Here is a 25100-nt window from a genome sequence, read left to right as displayed (position 1 = left end):
TACTTCATAAATTGTAGAATTAATAATAGTTGGATTCGATTGAAATACATTTTTAAAGTGAATAAATAATCAGTCTTGGACAAAGTTATGAAACGTCATTAACTTAATATTTCAATCCTAACACGGTAACTTCATTCAATATCTTTTACATTATAAAAAACAGCCTTTGCCACTGTCTGATATGATATTCTCATCCGGAAATTGATGTAACAGGAATATTAGAAAATCATTCCTAAATAATAGACCCCTTAGAGTCACAGCAAATTTTGAACTATCCTAACCCTATCAAAAATACAACACGTCTCTATTATCTAATATAACTAATACTTTTCTAAAACTGCTGCCAAACATGGAAAATTAACATTAATATTAAGAAAACCAAGCTACCCCAATTCTCCTACAAAAGAGAACTCTTTGGACATATGATTAGATAAAAAAATAACATACAAGGTGTTCCGGTGACTCGGGGCATAAAATGAACCATCATCATTTTTGCTCTAGTATATGACTAGAGCAAAAATGATGATGATCGTGAAAAAAAAATTATTATAAAAGTCTTCAAATGGCCAAGATATAGGCCATCAAAGTTCAGAAATTTTAACACATTTTTCTAAATAATTTCAATACCATTTATGGTAGAGTGTTGAAATTTGGTACAGGGTAAACAAATATCAAGCAAAATCATTGAACCAATTTTGACTTTGATCGGGCGGCGGCAACCATGCTATACAGGATGTCCCTAAAATTTGTTTGCTCAGAACTTTTTTGTTCGCTCATAACCCTACATTTATTTTTGTACTTTTTAATAGAAAATTGATTTTAGAAACTTTTATCACTCTTTGAAAATTTTGATAACATTAACCGTGTTCGAGTTATACGCGAAAATATTAAGCTTCGATTTCAATGGTAACACTAAAAAACAAAAATCTTCGAAAAAGTCAAGGTTGGCCATGGCAATTAAAAAAAACAAATTAAGCTGTCAACTTGCTTATGTCGTTTAAACACAAATGATAGTTTTTTGTTAGTTAAGTTTTTATTAATTTTAAGTGTTCAAAATGGAGAGTTACACATTTAGTGAACAAACTGACATGATTTTGACATTATGGGAATGTCATGGAAACGCCGCACAGTGGTCCACAAGCGGTAAAATGTGAACGAAAATCAAATTTTCGAAATTTTTTTTTTTCGATTTTTTTTACATGTTACATGTACTTTAGGTCTTAATAGACTGAGAGCTGAAAGGAATAAAGTCTTATGTACTTTCTAGTGCCAATTGTACGCAATAAAACAGTACTACAATTCTTGTGTATTAAATATCATAAAATGCTATAACTTTAGATGAAGAAAATATATTGTGTTCCACTTTTAGAAGACAATGCGTTGTTGCTATCTTGAACAGTATAGAAAGGTCTTCATGTGGCACTTTTCTAATTTTTAAAATATTTTTGCAGAAATACGTAATAAGCACTTCTTTTAAAGCTAATTAACACCTACTTGAAGTTACATCCAAATGTTTTGACATATATATCTCGCAGAAGACGCAAGAAGAACTTTTGTCGCTAGAATATTCTTATTCTTTGAGATGGGCTCTATATAACATGATAACCACATCTTGCTTTAACTTGCTCCTTACCAAGATATTAGCGATCAAAGATGATCAGTGACTGAGTGTGTTATTGGACCGTTTTCATATAAAATGCTTATATTCTTTTTCTTAAAAGATAAATCTCGTATATTTGGTGTAAACTCGCATAACAATAATAGAATACCAGACTTAAAGTTTCAGGCATATCTAACAACCGGAAGTGGATGTTAGATACAGTGCGGCAAAAAACTGAAACACTTGAAATATCTACTTTTTTTATAAGTATGAAGGCTTTCACGGCCGGGGTTAGTTGAACTAATATTAGAACTAACACTAGAAACTTTCGGGTTTTGCCGTGCGTCTTTTAAGAAAAGGTTTGGTTTTCGGATGCCATGGTGCAACCTTCTTCAGAAACACTTGGAACCAGTTTTATTAAACGTTATTTAAAAAAAAATTTTTAAATGTTTGGATAATTATTCAAATGTAAATGTAAATTCTATATTACATTGTAAGTGGGGGTTTGATGGTAGCGGATGTCATTCGACTTATAAACAAGAGTTCATCACAAATGCAGAGGGAAAAGATGATTCGCTATTTATGTCTTCCTAGTCTCATTACGATTGGAAGACAATGATAATAATATTGTATCGTGGAAGAACCCCACACCATCATCTATACGGTTTTGTAGACCGATTAGATTACAATGGGTGCATGAAAATGCCGCTCTTATAAGCACCGAAGAAAAATATATATTTCAAACCAAATAAGTTCCCTTCAGCCATATACCTCAAAATGTGTAAGTGTTAACTTTTCTCTTTATTTCACGATGGTGGATGGCAAGGTATAAAGTCTTCGTTTTCTTAAAACTTTATTTGAATTATTAATACATGTTGTATGTCTGTAATTCTTTGATGGGAATTTGATGGAATCATCTGGCATGGAATGTTATTTATGCAGAGCAAAAATTTCACAGATGAACGGTAGAGCTAGAAGGTTTTAAGTTTGGTTTGTCTGTTCTCCTTGCATACATTCGGTTTTTTGTGTGTTTGCTTCACATTTCATACAGATTAGAAATTAGAACTTGGAAGGTGTCTGGTTCATACGTACTTTTACTAAATTATCATCAGAGATTATTGGTATGACAATTTTATGGTAAGCACGCATGTACTAATCACTTTATACTTCATTTAAGGAATTCACTATATTGAAGAACTAATACAGCGATTTGGCGTTGTTTTGGCTGCAATAAACAGTGGGTGCAATATTAATTGCAATGAATTTGATAAATACTGTTTCAAAACTGCCGAGAAGTACGTCCATTTTATGGTTAGTACTATATGCCAACCAGCGTTCATAAAATTTTGATACATGGATCTGCAGTCATTAAAGAAACTCTACTATCTATTGAAGAGTTGTCGAAAGAAGCGCAAGAAGCTAATAACAAAAAAATCCGAAAATTTAGAGAGAGCCACACAAGGAAATGTAGTAGACTGGATACGAATGAAGATCTATTTAAAAGACTGCTACTCAGCTCACATCCATTTATAAGTAATTTTCAACAACACATTTCTAGAAAACATAAAAAGATGAGTATGGAGACTAAAAGATTATTTATAATAGACAATGTAGAAGACCAGGAAGAAGAAAAAGATCGCAAAGAAGAAGATGAATATGACGAAGAACAAGAATCAGAACAAGAGCTATATGAGGCAGGATGCAACGAAGATGAAGATGACGAAGAATGGTCTGAAACAGAACAAGAAGAAACACATATTGTTAAGCAACGTAGATAATTTATAGAGAATTAAATTCCCTTTCTGATAGGCTAAAAAAGCATGGTGAGTTCCATTTAAAATTTTCTACTTTCTCGTCATTGAAAATGGAGAAACAATAATTCAATTTTTGACCACCTGTATAAGATACTCCGATACAACAAATGACAATCTATTTGACAGCACCTGAAGAATAATCGTACCAATTTAGACCTTTTTTGAATGAATGTTGGCTGAGATATGGAGTTTTAAAGAGTATGGTGAAATTTACCAAAAAAAGTTTAGAACCAAAATAACTCGAAAACGAAAAACGCTAGGTACCAATAACTTTCATCAAAGTCAACCTATTTTTTTACGTACAATTAAATGGTGTAATAAAAACTATAGCATTCTATTTAAAATAACGAAGTTATGGTCTACTACCGGTAGACCGGAAGTGGCAGCCATCTTGAAAGTATTTTAGATTGAAAGTTCCGAATGAACAACCCATGCTACCAAAATTTCAAAATTGTACGAATAGCGGAACCTGAAAAAGTTCTAACGAACCAGTTACGTGAGACACTCTGTAGTTAAAGATTTATTTATAGAAACCTTACATCGAAGTAAACTATATAACCAATTTAGTTTACACAATTTTGTATTTAGCTATCCTTCATGATTTAATAGCGTTGTATAAAATTTTGTATTTATCCAATTCTAAGGACCTAAATTATATGAAAAAAGTAGAATGTGACCTCAAGTAAATTAGTACTTCCGGTTGCCATATTTGATCCAAAAGTTCACAAAGTCTTTAGCATATAGTCCTATAACCATATACCAAGTTTCAAAAAATTATCTCAACCCAAACTGCGTTAAAATATTTTTGTTCGGGTTTTTTCGAATTTAGACCACTGTGCGCCGTAGCAGCCGCTAAGATCAGTTCGAACACCCGAACTAGAAGAAGATATTCTAGACTACGTAGAAGAAAATATTACAGCTAGTACTTTGGATATGGCGAGGCATTTTTTAACTTCAAAAACATTTCATTGTTACAAAGTTCAGGAAGATCGACTGGCGGATTACCCACTGCGACTGCTATATTGCCAAATAATGCAGCACAAAATCCAAATTGATGATCAGTTTTTAGAAAAAGTGCTTTTTACAGATGAATCCACTTTTTCTAAAGATGGAATCACCATTTTGAGAAATTTACATAGTTGGGCGGACGAAAATCCAAGATTTAAGAAAACTTGGAAATCACAATGAAGATTTTCTCTTAACGTGTGAGCTGGCATTGTGGGCGATGTAATTATTGGACCCGTTTTCTTGCCATCAAGGCTGGATGAACATACATACAGGCGACATTTAGAGGAATTAGATGATTTTTTAGATGACATTCCTTTAAACACAAGGCAAGCAATGTGGTATATGCATGATGGTGCTCCTGCGCATAGCACACAGGCTGTCCAAGAATTTCTGAGGAGACGTTTTCCGGGACGGTGGATTGGACGATCGCCGGATCTTATACCTGTAGACTTTTATTTAAATCGCTAGTTTACTGCGTTGAAATAACTTCATTTGATCAACTTCGAACTGAGATCAGTGTTCTCCGCAGAGTGCGCTTTAATTTAAGACGGCGATATCAGGCAGTGTTTTTGAACATCTGCTTTAGTATTTTTTCTTCTTTTTTATTTATTACTATTTGTTTATAATTTTATTGCTCTTGTTAATATTTTTGTTAGAATTTTTGTTATGTTCTTGTTTGTTGTTACCGTGACAATTAAATTTATTGTTTTGGAAATTACATTCTTTTATTCAACTGAAATAAATTAACACTGGATTTAACTAAATCTGCACTTAGAAATTTATGTAAATAATGGCTATTAGTTCAGTTCGTTTTTCAATTCTCATCGCCAACTAAGATCTTGCGGAATATGTTTCCTTTTTTTGTTTGTTACGATTGAAATCAAAGCTTAACATTTTCGCGTATAACTCGAAAACGGTCAATGTTATCAAAATTTTCAAAGAGTGATAAAAGTTTCTAAAATAAATTTTCTATTAACCCTTTGTGTCCCGACGGTACTTTAAAGTACCGGTAATTTTAAGCACTCATTTTAAACTGTAGTTATCTATTCGGCGCATTTAGAGCTGTCTGTACTTTCTACTATACAAGTGTATACAAGAAATAATCTGTATAAAAAACGTCGCAAACCGCACTGTAGGATTTTTAGGTACACTTTAAACTTATTCATCCAGATGTGAGGTTAGAAGTTTAGTGAAAAGTGGTGTTGTTGAATTTTGTTGTTTAAGAAGGTATTTCTTTGATAAATGGTTATTAGGTGTGATTATTACAGATCATTTTAAAAAGAAAACATTGAGCTTAAATTTTAAATATGTCTCATTCCTTAATTTCAATAAACATGGTTTCTAAGAATTTTTAAATTAGCATCTTTTTTGACTCTTTTAAATGTAAGTGTTGTTTCAACATTTTTTTTCTTAATATTTTTCCAATCCAACCCAACAATTATTATACATCATTTTAAAGAGAAAGCTTTGAGCTTTAATTTAAAATAAGTTTCATTCTTTAATTTCAATAAATACGGCTTACAGGAATTTTTAAATTAGCATCTTTTTAACATTTTTAGGTTATTCGAAAATGTAAGTTTTGTTTCAAAATTTTTTTTCTCTATATTTTTCCAATCCAACCCAACAATTATTATACATCATTTTAAAGAGAAAGCTTTAAGCTTTAATTTAAAATAAGTTTTATTCCTTAATTTCAATAAAAATGGCTTCCAGGAATTTTTAAATTGGCATCTTTTTTGGCACTCTTAGGTTATACGAAAATGTATGTTTTATTTCAACATTTTTTTAAAATATTTTTCCAATCCAACCCAACAATTATTATACATCATTTTGAAGAGAAAGCTTTGAGCTTTAATATAGAATAAGTCTCATTCCTTAATTTCAATAAATACGGCTTCCAGGAATTTTTAAATTAGCATCTTTTTTGACACTTTTAGGTTATACTAAAATGTTAGTTTTGTTTCAACATGTTTTTTTTAACATTTTTCCAATCCAACCCAACAATTATTATACATCATTTTAAAGAGAAAGCTTTGAGCTTTAATATAGAATAAGTCTCATTCCTTAATTTCAATAAGTACGGCTTCCAGGAATTTTTAAATTAGCATCTTTTTTGGCACTCTTAGGTGCCAACGAAAATGTAAGTTTTGTTTCAACATGTTTTTTTTAACATTTTTCCAATCCAACCCAACAATTATTATACATCATTTTAAAGAGAAAGCTTTGAGCTTTAATATAGAATAAGTCTCATTTCTTAATTTCAATAAATACGGCTTCCAGGAATTTTTAAATTAGCATCTTTTTTGACACTTTTAGGTTATACTAAAATGTTAGTTTTGTTTCAACATGTTTTTTTTAACATTTTTCCAATCCAACCCAACAATTATTATACATCATTTTAAAGAGAAAGCTTTGAGCTTTAATATAGAATAAGTCTCATTCCTTAATTTCAATAAATACGGCTTCCAGGAATTTTTAAATTAGCATCTTTTTTGGCACTCTTAGGTGCCAACGAAAATGTAAGTTTTGTTTCAACATGTTTTTTTTAACATTTTTCCAATCCAACCCAACAATTATTATACATCATTTTAAAGAGAAAGCTTTGAGCTTTAATATAGAATAAGTCTCATTTCTTAATTTCAATAAATACGGCTTCCAGGAATTTTTAAATTAGCATCTTTTTTGACACTTTTAGGTTATACTAAAATGTTAGTTTTGTTTCAACATGTTTTTTTTAACATTTTTCCAATCCAACCCAACAATTATTATACATCATTTTAAAGAGAAAGCTTTGAGCTTTAATATAGAATAAGTCTCATTCCTTAATTTCAATAAATACGGCTTCCATGAATTTTTAAATTAGCATCTTTTTTGGCACTCTTAGGTGCCAACGAAAATGTAAGTTTTGTTTCAACATGTTTTTTGTCAATATTTTTCCAATCCAACCTAACAATTATTATACATCATTTTAAAAAGAAAGCTTTGAGCTTTAATTTAGAATAAGTCTCATTCTTTAATTTCAATAAATACGGCTTCCAGGAATTTTTAAATTAGCATCTTTTTTGACACTTTTAGGTTATACGAAAATGTTAGTTTTAACTCAATACTCGTTTTCTCAATATTTTTTTAATTCAACCCATCGATTGTTATGCATCGATTTAAACAGAAAGCTTTGAGCTTCAATTTAAAATAAGTTTTATTTCTTAATTTCAATAAACACGGTTTCCAGGAATTTTTGAATTAGCATCTCTTTTGACGTTTAGACTATGCGAAAATAGGGGGGTTGCACATTTTGCTAAAATTTTATTCCAAAGGCCTTTACTGAGTGTATTTTGATAGCGTTTTAATTCTGTCGGATTCTGTCACAAAGTTTTAAAATGTTTGACTTCTTGGGACACAAAGGGTTAAATAGCACAAAAATAAATGTAGGGTTACGAGCGAACAAAAAAGTTCTGAGCAAACAAATTTTAAGGACAGCCTGTATAGCATGGTTGCCGCCGCCCGATCAAAGTCAAAATTGGTTCAATGATTTTGCTTGATATTTGTTTACCCTGTACCAAATTTCAACGCTCTACCATAAATGGTATTGAAAATATTTAGAAAAATGTGTTAAAATTTCTGAACTTTGATGGCCCATATTTTGGCCATTTGAAGACTTTTATAATAATTTTTTTTTTACGAATCGTCATCATTTTTGCTCTAGTATTTGAGGTTAATTTTATGCCCCGAGTCACCGGAATACCCTGTATATCACATCAATATGCATCAATTATTTGCACTTAGATGAAAGCCATGCCAATTCTATGGGATTGTAATGATTATACTAAAGTTGAAAACGCAGAACTTCGTCCAATAATTTTAAGTTCATGAATTATTTTGTTTCCTGTACGGTTTTTCCTTCTTTGATAATTATGTCTTTTAATGCCTTATCCTAAGTTTGGAACGGTCTTTCTCTCTTTCCATTTTTTTGCTTTTTTTGCTAACTATACACGTTTCATTACCCTTGTATTTTGCATCCTCTCTAAATGATCCCACCAATTTAGCTATGAAATCACCTAAAATATCAATATTTAGTTCTTACCGTACATCAGTGTTCTGTGACGAAATAAAAGAACTCTTCTTTTAATTGATGATCTCGTTTATCTTGATGCACATGTTTGTAAATTTAGGGACTCAAGAGAGTCGCAGAGTCGATTAAACAACCGTACGCAATTAATTAGCAAATTTAGAGATTTCAATTAATTTTGAAATTGATCAAGTAATAAAAAGCTAATTGATGTCTTAACTTGTTTTTTGTGTTTCAATCACTTTGTGTTTTTTTTTTGTTTCGATAACAGTATTTAACGAGACTCAAGAATTCGATTGAGATATAAAACATAAAAATCCGTTGAACCGTTCGATAGAAAAAACTATGGCGAATTAAATAACGTATAATTCTTGAAAATTGAATATATTACAAATCATTATTAACAAAACCTCATTTTTGAGCTATTTTCGTGTACCTTCGCGTTTTAGTAATAGATTTAGAAATGGACATTTTCTCTACTGTTTTGGATAAGGATTAATGGGATAAGGATTATAGTCAAAATACTGTTACATGTACATATAATCCTATCTAATTGGAGGTTGGAAAAAATGAAGAGATAACTTCGCATAAAGTAGGTAATCTATCAGTCTTTTAGATGTGAAAAACATATCCTCAATTCAGCATCACAAATTTGTAGTATTTATTGGCAGTCTCGTGTATTTAATGACTAAAAGATAAATTAGTTTGGTTGGAAAAATATGCCTAGAAAAGGAGACTTTAACCTGAGTATTGTCTTCCTGTAGCGTTACCTAATTTTAGATCTAGTTATTATATCTGTCTATACATATATGATATGTTGTTGCCATAAGAATATAAATAATATACAGGATGAGTCAGAAAAAATGGGAAATCAGAATACCGGAGACACTAGACACCAAAATATGACGATTTAACCTAACATGTCTTATACAAATGTCGGTGGTTTTTAATACACAGGGTGTTGAAAGTTAAATTTTTATTTCGAAATTTCTTGATAATTTTGAAGGTTTTTGTACTATTAACATAAAATTTGGTAGTTAGATGTTTTCGAACATGAGAAATACGAATTCGATATTTGTTTTGTTATTGCTCGTAGAGGGCGCTAGATACACGCTGCTCGTTTTTATAAAAAATAAAAATAACATCAAAAACATCATCACTTAAAAATAATAATTTTTGAAGTCCTGTTAAATATTAATAACCCCTTTACAAACGGGGTGGGATTCCGGAGGGATGGAAAGTGGGGGTAATTTGCCCAGTATATAAAAAGGGTAATAAGGGAAGGGTAGAGAGCTACAGAGGAATTAACCTACTAGACTCGGCATACAAGGTATACACGAAGATACTGCTGGGAAGACTGGAGGAGGAGATGGAGTTGGGGGGAATTTTGCCGGATGGGCAGGCAGGCTTTCGGAAGGGAAGGGGAGCAATCGACAACGTGTACGTGTTGAAGCATCTGGCAGATAGAGAGCTGGATAAGAAGGGAGGGAAATTGTACGCCCTGTTTATAGATTTGAAGGCGGCTTTTGATAAGGTGGATAGGGGAAAGTTGTGGGAGGAGATGGGGAGGAGGGGGATCACGGAACACCTAATTGCGAGAGTGAAGGAAATATACATGGAGACTATGGCTAGGATAAAAGTGGGAGATAAGCAGAGCGACGTGTTTTGGACGACGAAGGGACTGAGGCAGGGATGTCCGCTGAGCCCAAGTCTGTTTGCACTGTATACGGCGGACCTGGAGGATAGATTGGGGAAGGGGCAAATGGGAGGGTTGGTGGTGGGAGGTAGAAAGGTGCATATGTTAGCATACGCGGATGACATCGTGGTCATGGCGAGCGAAGCGGCGGAGATGAAAGATATGATAAAGACATTGGAATGATATTTTAGGGGGAAGGGGCTGGAAGTGAATGTGGGGAAGACAAGGATGATGAAGTTTTGTAAGGGGGGGAGAAAAAGAACAGAAAACTGGAGATGGTAGGGAAAAGAGATCGAGGAGGTTAGGGAGTATACCTACTTGGGGTATGTGTTCAGGGAGGACAACAGGGGTCGCATGTGATAGCTATGGCAAAAAAGGCGAATAAGGTGATGGGACAAGTATGGGGTTGGGGGAAGAGAGTCTTTGGAAGGAATGTGGCAGCGAGGAAGATTATGTTTGAAGGTCTGGTTAGCAGTGTGATGATGTATGGAGCAGAGGTATGGGGATGGAGAGAGCAGGCAATGCTGGAGGACGTGCAAGCTAGATACTGGAGATGGGTGCTTGGGGTGGCGAGAGAAACACCGGGGTATATAGTGAGGGAAGAGGTAAAGGTGGATAGAGTCAGAGTGGAGGGGGCAGGAAAGCAGTGAAATATGAAGAAAGAATAGAAGGGAGGCCAAACTGCGGGATCTTGGGGGAGTGTTGGAGGGAAATTAGAGAGGGAAAGATCAGATATGGGAAAGGAGACAGAGACAACTATTATAGACGAGCGGGCTACTCGGTAACTGAGATAAATAGTAGACGAACGGTGGGTAGGGAGATGTAGAGGGAGTTGAGAGATAGGGACCGAGATGTGCAGAGACAGGAAAGAAGGACACAAATAAAAGAGGGGAGGTATAACGAAAGGTACAGGGACATAATTACGGAGGGGCTGCCTAGATACTTGTTGTTGGAAGGAGATGAGGAAGGGAAGACGTTGGTGGCTAGGTTCCGTTGTGGAAACGAGGAGAGAGCTCACAGATACTGGATGGCCGATAAGGAGAGGTGGTGTAGGCTATGCAAGGAGGAATGGGAAACGTTGGAAAATATGTTGAATGGGTGCAGTGAGTTGAGGGAGGAGGAGTTGGACCGAGGGCAGATCTTAGGAGAGGGGGGAGAGGGGAAACGATGGATGAGAATGGTGGTGGGGGTGAGGAGACAAAGGGATAGATGAGGGGAGGATTGGGCCGAGGAGCCGAGGGTATGGAAATGGAGGAAGAGGGTAGAAGGTGAAAATAATATACTAATGATATATATTAGGATGTATTAAGGGGAAAATTGTAATTATCAAAAACAATAAAATGCTTATTAATAACTTCCAAACTTTTCTTTCTACACTTTTCCAAATATATGCTGTTAAAATCTATTGGCATAAAATGATATTGATTTTAGTATTTTTTAGTGTCATGACATAATAATAAATTCAAGTTTATTTCAAAATAAATTCTTTTCACTGTCCTTTATCCATCGCCAATCTCTTCATATCAGTCCAAGTTTCCATCTTTTTCTTAATATACAGGGTGTTTAAGGTTTTTGAATCAGGACTTTAACAGTCGATAGATCTTTTAAAATTAACAGAAAATCTTCATATAAACATAGGTTGACAAACGCTTTGTTTTGGACATACAAGGTGTTTAAATTAAGTTTTTAAATTAATTTTTTTTATATTGTACATGTATTTCAACCGATTTTATTCGAAATAATGGGTTTTTCTGGCATCAGAAAGACGACTATGGAGTCCGTTTTACTATATATATTTTACATCGCTCCTGGCTTTATTACAAATCTTATTCTGTATCTCGATCGCTACCCCTTTCGCATGCTACACCATCTCTGCTGCTGTGATATAATCTTTTCCAGTTGCCCTTCCTAACATTAGCCTTCTTCTTGTATCCATTATTTCTTTTTTTGGTAATTTCACTTCATTCATCGTTTTCAGTCCCTGCTGTTTCATTTGTTTCCTGTTCTTCTATTGTGCTTATAGTACTTCTTCAAAATGTTGTTTCCATTTCCTCATAACTTCCGCATTATTCCTCAGTAGGTACATCTCCTTCCATACTCTTGATTGTTTGCGATGTAACCTTTCAGTCCTCTAAGATTTTAATAGATTGAAAATACAGTTTTTGATTGTTGTTTTTGTGTTCTTCTAACTTCTTACCAAACTCATTCTTCCATGTTCTCTTCTTTGCTTGACTAACTATTTCCTTCACTTTTATTCGCCGTTTTTTATAAGTTTCATAGTTCTGCGTTGCTTGGAAAGCTTTCTTTCTGAGTTGCATGATTTTTACCATTACTCTACAAAATAACTGTCTCAAATAGTTTTCATACTCTTTAAGGCAAAAAACAAAAGTCCTATTCCACTATTGTTTATTTTCTATTCTTCTAAGTTTGCAATCACATTTTCATATTCTGGACTTCTCACATTGGATTGTTCTTCTCAATATCTTAATTTTGAGTTTAATAACTACCTCAGGAAAGACATTGGGAAAATCGTGGAATTAGTATCGAAGGATAGGCTAACAATAAGTAATCTAAGATACACAGATGATGTAGTACTCATAGCAGATGATCTAAAAGAACTGGAATTGGTGATACATCAACTAAAGGAAAGGTCAGAAGAAGTAGGGCTAACAATGAATATGAGTACAGCAAAGATTATGAAACGAAAAACACATCTCAAGAATTAATCTATTTGCTTAAACGGGACAGTTATAGAAGAAGTAGAAAACACAAGAAGATACAAGCTATCCAACGCTACATGCAACAAGCCATATTAAACATACGAATAAGAGATAAGAAACCAATAGAATGGATAAGATGGCTACAACATTGAAAGCGAAATGGCATTCGGCAGGTCACATCGCTAGGATGGAGTGAACAAGATGGACAAGAAAAACAATTGAGTGGTCTACAGTGGGGAGAAAAAGAAATCCGTCCCACCTCTATTATTTAACATATATGTGCAGATTGCTCTTGAAAAATGGAGAAAGAAATGTAGAGGGATGGGCGTAGAATTTGATGAGTAAACAGCGCTATACAGCCTACATTTTGCTGACGATCATATGGTAGTAGTTCAGGACGAAGAAAACCTTGAATTTATAGCAAGAAAATTAATCGAAGTATTCGACCAGTGGGGCTTGGTTCCGAATGTAGCAAAAACACAGTATTTTTGCGTGGCTGAAGAAAGAAAAGATCTGGTGATCAATGATAACACCTTAATTAAAGAATGAGAAGTGTACACTTACCTTGGAACTAAGATGGACCACAGTGAAAGATGTGGAGCAGAAATACGAAGCCGACTACAACAGGGCAAAAACATAACAAAAACCACAAACTCCCTTCTTTGGTCAAAAAATATCTCAAAAAAGGAGAAAACAACAACTGTATTTCGCTATCTTGCGCTGGTATGAAGATATTAGAAAACACCTAGGATGAACATGGATGATAGCAATGGAATACAGAAAAAAATGGAAAAATATCGACGCTACCAAGCCAAAACAACATAAACAAGGTTTACTTGATTTTTGAAGAAACAAAAGCTTTCATCACGTAGCGATTGTAACGATTGCAGTTTAGTCATGTCGCTTTAACTGTTGAATGCAGACTTAAAAATTCTGTTCAACGGTGTAGCTAAGTAAAAACTGATCATTTTGGCGTTTATGTTGTTTTGGTTTGGCAGCGTCGATATGAGTAATATGGAGAAATGCTGAATAGAGAGAGAGAGAGAGAAAGAAAAAAGACGTATTCTTTCTCTTATTGCCTTCCATGTGTTTAAAGTATATGCAAAATTTCGGTATTGAAATACGCAAAGACATAAAGAAAACTAAAAGTATTTTAAGAGTACCAGAAATGAAGAGATGGAGACAATCTCAGGAAAGACCAGATGTACCAGAATTAAGAACTCTGACATCTGAGACCAACCCGGGGTTCATGACATTTTAAGGTAGCACAACCGCGTCCGTAAAATACCGGATAACAAATTGTCGAAAATTGTGCTTACAAATAACCTACCTGGAACCTGACTCCAAAGAAATGAAAAGACAGCCGGTAGTCAACTTCTCAGGAGATATCTCAGAGGCAGATCTTATTCTTAAAAACAAACCCAGCGGTCTAGAGTGAGAGGAAGAAGGAGACATAAAGCAGTGAAGACAAATATTTCTCGCCAATAGAGGTTTGGTAACTGCTTATTGACATTTTGCAAATTGTCTATATCAATATACAATGCGTATCAAAAGTAACGGATAAATTCGATAAAATTATTATAAACAATTTATGAAAAAATTGCTGAAACGGGTCTAAAGATTTAAATTTTTTGGTGTATATTTTAAATTTTTTCCTCCATTTTTAAACGAGTTATGACGTCATCGAAGTTTTTTTTAAATGGAACCCCCATTTTTTATATCGGAATTTGAAAGAGAATGTTTTTCTGAATTATGTACAATAAATATTAATATCGGTTACATAAGAAAATTTTCGAGAAAAATTAATTTAAAGTTTCATTATTTCCCATTCATTTGATATAAAAAATAGTAGTAGCCGTGCGTAACCATGGCAACCAAATGTTTTGATTTAAAATTTCCAAGTGTCAAAATTCGATTTGAAACAGTATATTGTGCGTTAATGAGATTATTTTGAGTAGTATTTTGGAGTTTCTTGTGTTAATTGTTGTTTGAACATTTCAATTAATGATGATTATTGTTTTCTATCGTTCATGTTATTTTTGTAAACTTAAAGTTTAAAAAAAATGTTTAATTTTTGATATCTTATTTTCTGTTTGCGTTTTTTTTTAATGCGTTTGATGCAAACAAGCTATTGCTACTTTTGTATCTCAAGTACAATAGTAATAATAATTAATTTAAATAAATAATTCAATTCAAATTAAATTTTGACACTTGAAAATGTCAAATCAAAACAATTGGTTGCCATGGTTACGCACTGCTACTGCTATTTTCTATATCAAATGAATGGGAAATAATAAAACTTTAAATTAATTGTTCTCGAAAATGTAACCGATATTAATATTTATTGCACATAATTCAGAAAAAAATTCTCTTTCAAATTCCGATATAAAAAATGGGGTGTTCCATTTAAAAAAAACTTCGATGACGTCATAACTGGTTTAAAAATGGCGGAAAAAATTTAAAATATACACCAAAAAATTTAAATCTTTAGACCCGTTTCAGCGATCTTTTCATAAATTGTTTGTAATGATTTTATCGAATTTATCCGTTACTTTTTAAACGCACTGTATAATATTAAACATGTTTTTAAAAGTTGATTTACTCTTGTGTTAAATCTGCCACTCAGAAGTGGCATCTAACTTGAATTCATATCGAACATTTTCGATATAAACTTTAATAAGTTATTTGTTTATGATTATAAAAAAAACGTTCAAAAATTATAATGATTATAATCAAGAGTTTCAGACTTAGTTTGAAATTACCGCGGTATTTAAAAATTAAATACTTCATTATCTTTAAATGGACTTAATATATAAAAAGTTTTAATATTTTCAATACACATTTTCCGTTAATTGTTGACGAACGTAAAAAAGGCCATTTAAGAACTTTAAGTATAACTGAAAACGGTCAAACAATTTCAAGAATGTAGACCTTTCAGACTAATTAATAGGAACATAAACTTTTTAGGAAAATAATTTTTTGTTGTTTTATAGGAGTCAATTAACTAAAGGAGTCGTTCAGTGGAGAATATTAAGATCGCTAGTCGGTCGTGCTTGGTAGTAAAATCGTATTTTGCTTCTTTTGCGATATACGCAGCAACGTTTAGCTTAGAATCTTCATAATATCTACAGCGTTGCGTGCTGGAATTCCTTCCGAGCTTTAATCTGTTAATCGAAAGCTGTATTTACGCGTAGATTCCGGCGTTTGATGTTTCAAAGTTAGTGCAGGTAGTCGATCGATATGTTCGTTGAGATTAATCAGATTATCTAGGATTAACATGTTATTTTCTTTAGATAAATTATCAAGTCTGTCTATCAAAACCACTAATTACACGATTTTCCTGGTTTATCTTCTTTATAGTTTATTTAGTTTATTATTATTTACTCTCTAAATAACATTTGGATTCCTTCCATATTTGAATCATCAATCAAGTTTTAAGCTTTCTATCAGAGTAAAGACTTTAAATTTAAATAGGTTTCGTGTTCCAGTTATCCAGCTATTTATCTAAACAACGTATTATAAGTATTTCCGCATATTTTCCACCAATATTATTAGATTTAAAAGTGAAGTTGTTATAAAGTTGAAAAAGCCATTAGTTTTATTTAGATACCGTTCGTTTCATTCACGCAAAACGTTTCTAAGAATTCCAAACGCCGATGTAAACCGTCCTAATAAATCTAGCGAAGCGTAAAATGGTTACGAACGTCAGGTGTTTGAAGACATTACTCGCATGTATCCCTGCGAGCATTTACTGGTATTCGCTTCATCTTATACGGTAGAGTCAGCTTTCCTTTACGAGAACAGTTTTATCTTTCGACGTTTCTCCTATATCCTAACGTGAAGAGAAAATCTAAAATGTCCATCGCAAAGTGTTATCATATTTCTAACGTTTCGTAAAATATCTTATTTATATATATAGTTAAATCTTAGTATGTTTATGTTTTTAGTAAATAATTTATGTTGAACATTGTAATTTATTCGAGAAATTAATTCAATTGATTCGTCCATTAACGATTTAAATGAGACATAGGAGTGGGAAAATCTATTGAGAACGAGCAAAGTTAACGGTCTGGTGCACAAAATAGCGTCTGCACCGGTTTGAATTTATGAAATAGGAAGTGTCGGAGACGAGATGATCGTCCCGACATCTTCTGCATTCCAAGTCGCTCCTGCTGGTCGTCGAACGCTCGCTCAAAGCTTTCTCGGTCTTTCCTCAAAGAAAAACTTTCAACGGCATCAACCGTGGGTTTATTCCGGCTAATTGGTCATCGTTTAAAGACTTCAACATCGCTCGACGTTTCTTTTTGTTAACATGACGGTGTTTGTTAAACGAAACTCGAGCTTGTACTTTATACCTAATTAATTTCGTGACTTCTTATGAAATTTTAATGAGCGTATTGATACGTTTAAGTTCTTTTTCTGTTTTCGTTGAAATGAACAACTAAATTGACTGGATCGTTTTTTGTAGCTTAAACTTCCTGTTAAATCTACTCCAGGATATTTATATTTAATTTTTTCATTTTCGTTTATTAGATTCCACATCCTCTCTCATTAATAATTATTGTCGTTTATTAATGATTGGTTTTATCGTTGTTGAGTTTCTACTAAAATTACACTAGCGATGATAAATCGTTTTATTGGGTGTCGTGAAATAACCATGTAAGCTAATTTAAAAAAATTCATTTTTAATATAAATATTAACAACATTTAAAACATCTAACTCCAATTTCCTTGTTATATAACTTTTACGAACAGCAATTGAAAGAGCGTATGTCAAGAACGACTTGAGATATCGTGATAAAATAAAGACCATTTTAAAGGAAATTTTATGTAGATTTACTGTGCTATAACCAATTTCTTATTTTTCATAAACATCGTTGTTGTGATTTTTTAAACCTATACCTGCACATTTGATTGTTATAGATTTAATAGAATAGTTAAAAACATTGTATCTCAAGAACGAATTGAGATATCTTAATGAAATAAAGAACATTTTAAAAGAAATTTTATGTAGATTTATTCTGCTATAAACAATTTCTTATTTTTCATAAACATCGTTGTAATGAGTTTTTAAACCCAACTCTGCATACTTAATTGTTATAGAATTAATAGAAATTATAGACATCGTATCTCAAGAACGAATTGAGATATCTTAGCGAAATAAAGAACATTTTACAGGAAATTCTATGTAGATTTATTGTGCCATAAAGAATTTCTTATTTTTCATAAACATCGTTGTTATGATTTTTTAAACCCAACTCTGCAAATTTGATTTTTATAGATTAAATACAAATTAAGAAAATCGTATCTCAAGAACGAATTGAGATATCATAATGAAATAAAGAACATTTTAAAGGAAATGTTATGTAGATTTATTCTCCCATAAATAATTCCTTATTCTTCATAAACATCGTTGTTATGATTTTTTTAAACCCAACTCTGCAAATTTGATTTTTATAGATTAAATACAAATTAAAAAAAAATCGTATCTCAAGAACGAATTGAGATATCTTAATGAAATAAGGAACATTTTAAATGAAATGTTATGTAGATTTATTGTGTCATAAACAATTTCTTATTTTTCATAAACATCGTTGTTATGAGTTTTTAAACGCAATTCTGCACATTTGGTTGTTATAGATTTAATAGAAATGAAAAACATCGTATCTCAAGAACGAATTGAAATATCTTAAGGAAATAAAGAACATTTTAAAGGAAATTTTATGTAGATTTATTCTCCCATAAATAATTCCTTATTTTTCATAAACATCGTTGTTATGATTTTTTAAACCCAACTCTGCAAATTTGATTTTTATAGATTAAATACAAATTAAAAAAATCGTATCTCAAGAACGAATTGAGATATCATAATGAAATAAAGAACATTTTAAAGGAAATTTTATGTAGATTTATTGTGCCATAAACAATTTCTTATTTTTCATAAACATCTTTGTTATGATTTTTTAAACCCAACTCTGCACATTTGATTGTTATAGAATTAATAGAAATTAAAAACATCCTATCTCAAGAACGGATTGAGATATCTTAATAAAATAAAGAACATTTTAAAGGAAATTTTATGTAGATTTATTGTGTCATAAACAATTTCTTATTTTTCATAAACATCGTTGTTATGACTTTTTAAACCCAACTTTGCACATTTGATTGTTATAGATTTTACAGAAATTAAAAATATCGTACCTCAAGAACGAATTGAGATATCTTAACGAAATAAAGAACATTTTAAAGGAAATTTTATGTAGATTTATTGCGCTATAAACAATTTCTTATTTTTCATAAACATCCTTGTTATGATTTTTTAAACCCAAGTGTGCACATTTGATCGTTATAGATTGAACAGAAATTAAAAACATCGTATCTCAAGAACGAATTGTGATATCTTAATGAAATAAAGAACATTTTAAAGGAAATTTTATGTAGATTTATTCTCCTATAAATAATTCCTTATTTTTCATAAACATCGTTGTTATAATTTTTTAAACCCAACTCTGCAAATTTGATTTTTATAGATTAAATACAAATTAAAAAAATCGTATCTCAAGAACGAATTGAGATATCTTAGCGAAATAAAGAACATTTTAAAGGAAATTTTATGTAGATTTATTGTGCCATAAACAATTTCTTATTTTTCATAAACATCTTTGTTATGATTTTTTTAAACCCAACTCTGCACATTTGATTGTTATAGATTTTACAGAAATTAAAAATATCGTGCCTCAAGAACGAATTGAGATATCTTAACGAAATAAAGAACATTTTAAAGGAAATTTTATGTAGATTTATTGTGCTATAAACAATTTCTTATTTTTCATAAACATCTTTGTTATGATTTTTTAAACCCAAGTGTGCACATTTGATTGTTATAGATTGAACAGAAATTAAAAACATCGTATCTCAAGAACGAATTGTGATATCTTAATGAAATAAAGAACATTTTAAAGGAAATTTTATGTAGATTTATTGTACCTTAAAGAATTTCTTATTTTTCATAAACATCGTTGTAATGATTTTTTAAACCCAATTCTGCATATTTAATTATTATAGATATAATACAAATTAAAAAAAATCGTATCTCAAGAACGAATTGAGATATCTTAATGAAATAAGGAACATTTTAAATGAAATGTTATGTAGATTTATTGTGTCATATACAATTTCTTATTTTTTATAAACATCGTTGTTATGAGTTTTTAAACCCAACTTTGCACATTTGATTGTTATAAATTTTACAGAAATTAGAAATATCGTATCTCAAGAACGAATTGAGGTATCATCTTGTAATAACAAACACTTTAAGGGAAATTTAGTGAAGATTTAATGTGCCATAAAGAATTTCTTGATTTCCATAAAGATAGTTGTTATGATTTTTTAAACCCAATTCTGAATATTTTATCCCATCTCAAGAACGAGTTGAGATATCTTGATGAAATAAATTACATTTTAAAGGAAATTTAATGAAGATTTAATGTGTCATAAATATTTTATATATAGATAGTTGTTATGATTTTTTAAATCCAATTAATATATGTTTTAGGAATTGAAATTTAAAAAATCGTATCTCAAGAACAAATTGAGATATCACTATAAATTCAACGGAATTTTAAAGCCAATTTAATTAGTATTTAGTATCTCGAAGATAATTTTTTCAAATCCTTTTATTTCAGAATTACGATTTTTTGAATTCAACTCACATGGTACCATAAAAGGAATTAATTTTTACATATCTCAAAAACGAATTAAGATATTATTATGAGCTAAGCTGCAATTTAAGGCAATTTTAATTAGTATTTAAAACTTTGAAGTGTATTTTTTTAAATCATCAAATTTCGAAATTATTTTTTGAATTCAAAAAACTATCATATATGGTACAATTAAATTTTCCGTATCTCAAAAACTATTTCAGATATTACCAAGAGGTAAAAAGCAAATTAAAAAAAATATGTTGTGTATATGATGTGTTAAAGATCATTTCTTCAGAACTTCACATTTAGGAATTATAATTTTGTTAAATCAACCATGATTATAGATGTTAAATTAAAAATAATTAACTTTAAAAAATCATATCTCAAAAACCGTTTAAGATATTACCACGAAGTAAAAAGCAATTTAAAGCAAATTTAATTAGGATTTAATATGTTGAAGATCATTTCCTTAAATCTTCAGAATTTACAGTTGTGACTTTTTCAAATTAACACTGCAAAATGGAGATTAAATTAAAAATAATTAACTTTGAAAAATCGTACCTCAAAAACGAGTTAAGATAACAGCATGAAATAAAAAGCATTTTAAAGCAAATTTAATTGGTAATTAATGTTTCGAAGATCATTTCTTTCAATCTTCCTATTTCTGTGTTAACCATTACCACAAATGGCACCATACAAGGAATTAATCGTGATACTTAATCAAAGTTTCCTAAAGTATCAGGGCATTAAGAGCTTGTGTTGCAAGCTATATTTTAAGAGAACGATTAATTTCGTTTTCGCTCTATAACTGTCAACGGTGCGATTAAGATGCCGCCAACACCGATAGACAAAAGTAATGAAGTCATTTGGACCGGGTCTCTTTAAAGCCACGTGCATTTTTGAATTTGATCCAAAACTGCCAAAGATGGTGTCAACGAAGTTTTTCATTTCAAAGCGGTTAATCGACCGTAACAATACTCTATATTTTAATTCGGAGGAGTAAAATGAAAAGTCACGGCAGTTTTAAAACCAGAGAGGATTTTAAGTAAACTGTAGTTACGAATTTAATAATTTACATTACACTAAAACCTCGATATAAAGGATTAATACGGGGAAGGCAGTGTCCGTTATAGCTCAATAAAAATATGCAATAATTTAGCGCTGAATAACAAATAAAACTAGACTAATACTAGCACTAGAACTAACACTATTTATTTATTTATTTATTGATGACATTTACAGAAATACAAATAAACCAAAGTAAATAAAAGAAGAAAGAAAAAAAAACAAAAAAAGATGGGTTGATGACAGTTTACTGCCATTGTTGATGACAGTTTACTGCCATCTACCGATTCACACTCCCAATCCCACAAAGCTCACCGAATCTGTTCGTCATAACAAAAAGACTTTAATGCATTCTTAAAACCACCCATACTTAGTCCCAAAAACGAGTCCGAAATCAAATTATAAATATTTGCAATGCAATATGTAAATGAGCGCTTAAAAATTTGTAAGTTATGTTTCGCTATAGATAGGGCATCTCGGCGTCGAACATTAATGTTGTGAACGTCACACCGAAATCTAATTTTTCGATAGAGATAGGGTGGTTTATGAGCTTCATGACTTGATGATATAGACAGGCTGAATGTAACAATCTCCGGCGAGACATGTCCAACCAGCCAACCCACTGCAGTGTATGAGATATTCTACTTCTTTTTCTAATTCTATAAATAAAACACAAATATGAGTTTTGCAACCGTTGTATGCGAAGGGAGGTATGACTATCAAGGCACGAATTATAAACAGCATCCCCGTAATTAAAAGTGGATAACACCAAAGCATCACAAATGCAGGGTAACCTCAGAGGACACCTCGAGATCCTCAAGGACCCATGTCTAAATCACCTGAATGAAATTAAAACGGACCTCATACCTACGGAATACAATTTCAACCAACCGTATAAGGTCATATTTAGTAGCAGGGATGATTGGGCGAAGGGAGGGCCTCAACTAAAAAGAGGAGCCCTAGCCTGGTACACCGATGCTTCAAAGACAGTAAGATCTGAAGCAGGCATGGGCATCAGTGAACCAAATAGCCACATCAAATTGCCCCTCAGCTCGGACTTAACAATTTTCCAAGCAGAAGTTCTTGCTATAAACTTCTGCACCGCTTTGAACCTACAGAAGGGACAAAAAGGTGCATCCATAAACATTTTCACAGATAGTCGGGTCGCCTTACAGGCAATTCAGGCCTACACGTGTGACTCCGCACTGATCAGAGAGTGTACCAACAACCTGAGAGAACTCGCTAGGGGCAATGATGTTACCCTATGGTGGGTTCCAGGTCACAGTAACATTGAGGGCAATGAGAAGGCCGATAAGCTGGCCAAAGAGGCAGCAAACACGACCCCAACCTGGTTGTGGACTACAAAAAAGCCACCTTAAACAAATAATCAACAACTGGGAGGCTTCAAAGATAGCCTTACGCTGGAAAGAACTTCCAGGTCACAGACAAGCGAAGAGTATGATAACTCCGTCGCAAAACAAAAAACCTGTTACCTACCGACATAAAGGTCCAAGACCTCAGGACAATACTAAGGTTCATTAAGGACCTACGTTTGCCCTAAACCTTTGGAGGGCTAAAGTTACAATAGATCTTATAGGTCGCGGTAACGAGAGGGGCCGCTCTCCTCAGCCCGGCAGCAATAATAATAATCATAATAAGCATCACAAGGGCGAGATCGTATACGCTGATTCAGTAAGTGCTTGCTGCTGTACAATAGTTTAAGTGTGGAGTACGCACGTTGAAGAAGATGGGTTATATGCTTACGGAACCTTAAAGTTGAGTCCTATAACATTGGACTCAGATTCCTCCTAGAATAACTCCTAGAACTCCTAGAATTTATTCCTAGATTCCGAGCATCATCAACAATATTTAATTGCACCCCACCAATCTCAACACTTAAGTTTGTCTTTAGCATGATAACAGCATTACTATGCCCAAAGACCATGACTGACGACTTCGACGCGTTAATAGACAAATTAATCTGTTAAGGTTAGAATTGATTTTATTTTGTGAATCCAACATATCCGTGATATCAAATGGGAAGTACAATTGGGTATCATCAGCATACATATGAACTTAGTATAAACTAGGTACAGAATAGGGCCAAGGACAGAACCCTGAGGAACCCCCGACGAAATCATACCCACATTCGAGTACCTCCCACTTAAATTCACAATCTGACAACGATGATCTAGATAACTCTCAAAAAGTTTTATAGCTTGTTCCGAAAGTCCTAAAAATTTCAGAATTGACAGAAATTCTGCTTTTGAAAAAATCAGAATTTTGAAAAATAGCTTTTGAAAAATCCAACAGCACAAGTACAATGACATCACCTTCGTGACATCACACCAGAAAAGATCATCAGTCACGTCCAAAAGGGCCGTTGTACAGCTATACCCTGGGCGAAAACCAGATTGACGCGTCGGTAAAACATTAAAATTTTCAAAGTGCTCAAACAGCTGTCGTGCAATAAATTTTTCGAAGATTTTAGATAAGGAAGATAAAATACTGATAGGTTCTTGAGATGTAAAGGGTTAGCTAGTTTAGGCACTGGAGTAACAAGAGCTAGCTTCCATGCATCAGGGAATATTGACGTTTCCAAACAATAATTAACTATATGACATATATATGGTAATATCGTTGGGCAACAGAGAATTAGCATTTTTATATTAATACCATCATAATTTACAGCGTTACTTTTAATCGACTGCAGCAAACCAAAGACCTCCGACTCGGATATATACGCAAAACTTAGTCGCTCTACCACAGATGGTAGAGTATGAGTCTCAAAGTAATTTATCATATCGACATCACCCAACGATTCAAGTTGAGTTAAAAGACAGTATTCATTTATAACATTCTCATTACCAAGACCATCAGGTACTGATCGCTGCTTCCAACTAATTATTCCCATATTTAGAAAACTTATCCAAAGATCCCCTACTAGCCACCTGAGCAAAATATACCTTCTTTTCCCTTTAAATGCTAACATTAGTGAAGTTACAAAGTTCTTTGTAGTTACTAAAATGACTGGAATTATTGTTTTTTTTTTTAATTTTAAGTAAGCCTTACCTCGAAGCGTCATCATTAATTTAATATTATTATCCAAGCACGATAATGTTTCCTAAAGGTGCTAACTTTAACAGGTACATGTGTATCACAAAGAGTCATTATCAACGAGTTAAAGAATTCAACCTTATCATTTATATCATTATATCTTAGCATATCTTGCCACGGTGCTATTTCCAGATCATGTAAGAAATCTTTATAGCAGAAATGTTTGAAATCTCTATAATGTATAACACGCGGCAACTCATTCTGACTACCAAAGATGTCTAAAACAACAGACCGAAGCGAATGATCGGCAACATTACTAACAGGAGCGACCTGTCTATCCACAATCTTAATGTCATCATTAAGAATTATGT

At 32.4% G+C, this 25100-nt stretch overlaps 1 protein-coding gene across 1 annotated transcript in view; it reads right to left on the bottom strand.

Moving 5' to 3' along the window:
• LOC111419501 (uncharacterized) overlaps positions 1 to 25100 on the bottom strand; it is an 87677-nt gene that overhangs the window by 560 nt on the left and 62017 nt on the right. The gene's annotated exons all lie outside the window — the stretch shown is intronic.

This window comes from Onthophagus taurus, chromosome 7, assembly GCF_036711975.1.
Source record: "Onthophagus taurus isolate NC chromosome 7, IU_Otau_3.0, whole genome shotgun sequence".
NCBI lineage: Eukaryota > Metazoa > Arthropoda > Insecta > Coleoptera > Scarabaeidae > Onthophagus > Onthophagus taurus.
The sequence above is the reverse complement of the archived record's forward strand: the minus strand, read 5'-3'. Positions and strand labels throughout refer to the sequence as shown.